This window comes from Nematolebias whitei, chromosome 8, assembly GCF_014905685.2.
Source record: "Nematolebias whitei isolate Nwh7 chromosome 8, NemWhi1, whole genome shotgun sequence".
NCBI lineage: Eukaryota > Metazoa > Chordata > Actinopteri > Cyprinodontiformes > Rivulidae > Nematolebias > Nematolebias whitei.
Window position 1 is genome coordinate 26,489,875 of NC_056505.1, and position 6,725 is coordinate 26,496,599.

Consider the following 6,725-nt stretch of genomic DNA (forward strand, 5'->3'; position numbering starts at 1 on the left):
CAGTTTGCTAAATTCATATTTTACACTCAATCTGCACTGTTCAATTTAAAGTTATGTTCAGCAGCTTGCTTTTCAGCATCTGATTTAGTTTGGAAGAAAGGATTTGATGCAGGTGCACACCAACACTAACCATCCCCTCACAGCTGGGGGAAACCTTAATATTACTGTTTCAAAGTAAAACATGAAGGCTGCGTGGAAAGTAAAGATCCAACAGTTCAGTTTTTCAAAAGATCAAACCCAGAGAAATGAAAAGGAATCAAAAAGTCTCCGGCTTGTTTTATTCAGCACACAGAAAACCCGTTTAATGGAAGCTGTTTGGGGTAGAGGCATGACTGAGCATCTCCGAACACATTTTTGTCGGCTTCTGTTCCCTCTTCCTGTCGCAGCGAGGAGAAATTAGCAGAAGGAATTCAGAGCGAGGCTGCTTAGGTTTAACAGCAGCTTTGATCAGGACTCGTGCCAATAATCTGACAGATCCATAAGGGGAGAGACTGAATTAATGTTCTTGTGTGGGAGGCCATACCTTGCTTTGGTGTGTTAAAGTTTTTACTCCACCAACTGTGAAGATCAACAACGACAAATAATTTTAGTTTTACGTGAAGGAACGCCTGTCGCCCATTGCCTTTCCCATCAGAGTTTTAGACTAAGATCATTTTACATAGAAAAATTATAGTTAAAGTTGTTTTATGTCAAATATTGAACTTCATGTGTGATCTTATGTGATAAGATGAATTGTCCAGCACAGAGTAAGTGGTGTAAGTGAGTCTCGGTGACTAGCACATATAATGTTTCTTCAGTTGCTGTAAAACTGAGTTAAGGTCATATTTGTGTTGGCTAATGTTGATTAGCTTTAGCGGCCATCTTGAATTGGTTGACTCAAAATCATTAGTAGATGGACATTCAGTGATTTCATTATGCAAGTTTCAATAAAGTTTGTCCAGTGGTTCGTCAAATATTTTGGTAACATTCACACACACACACATGCATAGACATGACAAAAACATTATCACCCACTTTTGCCTTTTAGCATGAGGCGATAATTAGGGAGTCAATTTTAGTTTTATATGTTTCAATCTACATTTGTATTTTTTTTTTCAGAATGTATTGTTTAGTATTTTTATGGAGCAGCACAGTGGATCAGTTGGTCCTCTCAGCGAGCTGGTCGCCCCGGTTCAAATCCCGGCCGGGGGCTTTTCTGTGTGGAGTTTGCATGTTCTCTCCGTACTGCATGGGTTTTCTCCAGGTACTCCGGTTTCTTCCCACAGAACAAAAACATGATTGGTAACTCTAAATTTTCCCTAGGTGTAAGTGAGAGAGTGAATGGTTGTTTGTCTCTATGTGTCCCTGTGATAGACTGGAGACATGTCCAGGGTGTCCCCCGCATCTCACACAGGGATGGATGGACATGGGCACCATAGACCCCTAAAAAATAATGGCTGGATGGATGGATGGATGGATGGATGGATGGATGGATGGATGGATGGATGGATGGATGGATGGATGGATGGATGGATGGATGGATTTTTATGTTGATCTTCATGAAAAACAATATTTTTAATGTCAGGTGAATTTAGGTAAAGGTTATGGATGTTTATTAGTAACTAATGTTAAATTAATGTGTGTGAGTTAGAGAGTTGTTTTGTCTCCTCAGAGAGGAGCATGCAGGAGCACAGAGGTGCACCTCATGGAGTTTGGAGTAAGCTGGAAAGCCGAGGTCGTCTTGACCTCACCTCTGTCTGATAACGTGTTAAAGCTCATCCTGGCTCACTGTCCAGTTGCAGATTCTCACTGATGAGGCTCATGTAACTTTGTACATCAGTAAAAGCTTCCTCATGACCGTCTTGCAAGTAAAGACCGGTTAAAAAAAATCTTCTCATGTCCTCAGAGTGGCTTATTTCAGTAAAAAGATGATTTATTTTAGCCAACATTTAATTCATGAAAACTTGACTATTTCTTAAACTTTGGCATGCAGATGTGCAACTCGGCATCAGTGCACTGATCTAAAAGTGGACAAGACGTTTATTTAGAACGACAAGTTTCAATCGCTTTAATATAAAAGAAGAAGAAAAAAGGATTTATTAATTCAAGCAGTTTTCTTTTGCAGAGAGAGCTCAAGCTGCACTACCTCCACTTCTAAAAGCACAAGAAGGGTAAAGAAAGAAAAATACATCCAAGCACTGAGAAATGTATCAGTGAAAAACAAGAAGCAACAAGTCAAAGATCTGATGAGGTTTGAGCAATTTTTTTTTGACACGACCATGTCTTCTTGTGTGCGTGACATTTTCAAGATGAGAAAAATGAGTCGTTTAGGATGTGATATTTCATCGGCAAATACACATCTGCTTTTTTTTCTTCTATTTTTAGTAGTTTAACCAGACAAACAAACAGTGCAGGCAAACACTCGCAGTGCAGAGAGACTTCGCAAAAAGAGTCGACTCGAGTCAAACTGCAGCAACGCTGACGCGAGTTTTTAAGGTCAACAACCCGTCCATACACAGATTCATGCCACGACTGCACATAATGTCTCTTGGGTCATCTGTTGTCATTTTAGCAGGAAGGTGAGTTTTAGAAGCATTGCAAAAAAAAAAAAAGCAACAAAAGTAAGCCATGCAGCCTTATCAAGCTTTGTCCTAATGCTTTCCCTTTCTTTTCCTTTTCATGGCCAGAGTTCATCTTGCCCTTTCAGTTCGGCAGCTTGAAAAGTTCACCGTCCACACCAGCATCCCTCCGAATGGCTCCCAAGGATAAGATCTCCTTGGTTAAGCTTCAACGACGAAACAACAAAAGGCTTGCGCCGAACCAGTCAAACTGTGTGTAAGAATAAAAAGATTAAAAAGTAGCACTTTAGCTTGTAGCACTTCACACCCTTAGACGTCAATATTACCATGGCTACTCAGTTCTTTAACACACTCTCCTCCTCTGTCTCACATATGCACACAAACACATTCACGTACAGATAAGTGCCCAAAGAGGCTTTGTCTTCTCGGCAACTTCTCCCACCATCCAACACCTCCCACCGTCTTCACTGCTTAAACATACTCTGCGTGATACCTCGAGCTGTTTCCAAGCTACTGTTGCTACGGATGTCAGTCAACTCCCACCTCAACACACACTCATAGTGAAACCATCGCTGCCGTCAAACAGCCGGCTTAATAAAGCTGCTGATCTGCTGCTGAAATGAGGATTAGGCAGATTTAAAAGTTGAGAACTGAACTGTGCTGGCATGCCAGCAGCCCAGCCTCAGGTCTGGTATAACGTAGCCCAGTCAGCATGCTATCAGCAAGGGAGATGATGGTTACAAAAGCAGGTGTGTTAGACTTTAAATTACCTGAGAGCAAATAACAGGAACCAGAAGAAAAAAATCATTCAGCTTTGCAGCTTGTGATGTTGCTGTTCGACTGTGAGTTTACCTGCAGCTCTAGACTGGTCTGAGGACTCATGTTCACATTTCCTCACATCAGACACACTAGTCTTTCTCCAGATGGCCCATCTTTCACTTCCCCTCTTCACTTTGAGGATTAATTTTTCTTAATTATAAGAAAATAGATGCATAATTACAGACAGACCATGGGATGTTTCTGCCTTCCTTCCTGACTTTGTAAATGTGTCTCTCTTAAAATAGAAGATGAAATGCAAAGCATAGATGTTGTGATTATTGTGTTCTATATAATTGTGACCAAGAGGTGCAGGAGTTGTCTAAGGATTTAGTTTATAATGCCATCCCAATTGTTTTGTTCACGTAATGTTTGGCATCTTCTGAAATTAAAACTTTTATATACTTTTTATAAATAGATTTTTAGGACATTTAGAAATCATAATGAGGAGAAAATCACAAAAAAAATCTACTTCGTTTGGCTTTAAGTTAGGTGGTTCAGAATAATGTCTGAAACTCAAACAAATATCCCTCAAAAACTACATGCTCCGCACTTTTTCTTGAAGACTGAGCGCTAATATATATATATATATATATATGTATTTTTTTATATCATTTATTTTATTTGTTTATTTATTTACCTGTTTATTTTTATGTGTTTATTTATTTAGCATATTTAGCACCTAATATATTTATGACAGATTTGGTGTTTTCCATTCTAAGCTGGATTATTGTAATGGTTTATTATCTGGGTGTCCAAATACTTATTTTAAAAATCTTCAGTTGATCCAAAATGCTGCTGCCAGAGTTTTAACTGGAGTTGGTGGGAGAGATCATATTTCTCCAGTTTTAGTTTCTCTCCATTGGCTCCCTGTCAAATCCAGAATAGAATTCAAAATCTTACTTCTAACTTACAAAGCGCTCAACAACCTAGCTCCATCTTATATTAGAGATCTTATTGTTCCGTCCATAGTTTCCTATCTTTGCTCTCAGACTGCAGGCTTACTTGTGGTTCCTAAAGTTTCCAAAAGCAGAATGGGAGGAAGATCTTTCAGTTATCAGGCTCCTCTCTTGTGGAACCAACTTCCAGTTTCTGTCCATGAGGCTGAAACATTGTCCATTTTTAAGACTGGGCTTAGGACTTTCCTTTTTGACAACTCCTATAGTTAACTGGCTTGGTTTCCTGACCTATTCCTTATCCTATGTTGCTATAACCTTAGACTACTGGAGAACAAATTGAACTCATTTCATCAAATGAAATTAAATGAATAGTTTGTATTTGTAATTATTCTTTCTTAACATGTGATTTCTGTCTTTTTGTCTTTCCTCCTATAGAGAAAACCTGATGGCCTACATCCTGGACCTGTCATTGTGTGTTTGTCTCTCCTTCCTGTCCTCTCAAACCCAGCCTGTCGAAGCAGATGGTCACTTGTCCTGAGCCTGGTTCTGCTGGAGGTTTCTTCCTCACGAGGGAGTTTTTCCTTTCCACTGTTGCCTCTGTGCTCGCTTATGGGAAACTGCAATGAAGTGAAAACTCAAAGCAGTCTGTTGGCTTGTTAGATAATTAATCTTAACTTGTTTTTTATGTATACAGTATGAATGTTTCTGTTCAGTGCCCTGGCAAGACTTCTGTTGTGGCTTGGTGCTATATACATAAACTCAATTGAATTGAATTAAGTAGAAGATTTAACTTCTAGTTTCAGTTTCTTGTTTTCTTTAATTAATTCTTTTTTCCTTTTTTTATGTTGAACATTACATGATTTTAAGTGTCAGTGAATGCACCAATAGCTGCGTCACCATCACAGAAACAACCAATGCTGCCTGTGGTCAAACAGCACACGAGGAAAATTCAGAAGGCCTATTTAGGAAATAAATTGACACATAGAGAACACATGTCTGATCTGAGCTCTCGAGTTTTACATCTCATCTACTGTTAAGGTAATTATGTATGTGCTTCAAATACTGTTGAGTACTGAACTAAAGCCAAAAGAGGCCGAACCAGCAGAGGAGAGGTGTGAAGTGGGGTGGCTCGCTCAATGCTCAGCTGGCTGCTTGGACAGGAGGGAAAATTTATATTTGAAAAACAAGTTTTTAATCGGTCTCTGTGGTTCAGTCCTCACTGACACAGATCTTTTGCATTTGCACCTTTTGTCTGGAAGCTGTGGCTCGGGGGTTAAAGCAGCTGTCCGCCAAAGAGAAAGTGGGAGGTTTGATTCCTGGCAGCATGTTGAAGTGGGCAAGACACTGAACCACTCATTGCCTCCTTTATGCCCCATCGGTGTATGGATGTGATCTAAAGCACTGATTAGTCTCTATGCAGTGATTTATTCAGATTAGCTTTGTAGAGAAGTAGTAGAGTGCAGTATGAATGTGTGTTGATGGGTTAAAGTGAGTGCTTATGAGTGCTTAGTGTATATTTAGTTGATGTTTTTCTTAGTTCATATCTTAGATGTTATTACTGTTTTTCTTATACATTTTATTGTCGGATGTAACTGGGACCCCGTGTACATAATTTCGCTCCACCACATGTACCACATGAGGTGCGAATGACAATAAAGAAACTCTGACTCTAAAGAGGGCACAGATTGTGTTGTAAAGCACTTTGAGAAGCTTGGTTGGCAAGGAAGTCGCCACATAAGAGTTTATTTACAGTTTATCTACATGCAAACAGTGTTTTTGGTGAGAAACACTTACATCTTTACAATTGCTTTCCAAAGTGGAGATTTATAAAAACAGTTTTTGATATAAACTTAACGAGCAAAGACTTTAAGAAATAATATTGTTACCGCCTAATTTGTGCTTGCTTACTCCTGTTTTATGCACTGAGGAACCACAATAATGAACTTTACCAATCTGTCCCGTTCCATCCTGACCTTGTTATTACTGATAATATAATATACAGTGCCTTGCAAAAGTATTCGGCCCCCTTGAACTTTTCAACCTTTTGCCACATTTCAGGCTTCAAACATAAATATATCAAATTTAAATTTTTTGTGAAGAATCAACATATCGTTTTGCATTGAGGCCAAACAGTTGTATTTTGGTTTCATGTGACCAGAGCACCTTCTTCCACATGTTTGGTGTGTCTCCCAGGTGCTTGTGATAAACTTTAAACAACACTTTTTATGGATATCTTTGAGAAATGGCTTTCTTCTTGCCACTCTTCCATAAAGGCCAGATTTGTGCAGTGTACGACTGATTGTTGTCCTATGGACAGACTCTCCCACCTCTGCTGTAGATCTCTGCAGTTCATCCAGAGTGATCATGGGCCTCTTGGCTGCATCTCTGATCAGTCTTCTCCTTGTTCCAGATGAAAGTTTAGAGGGACGGCCGGGTCTTGGTAGATTTGCAG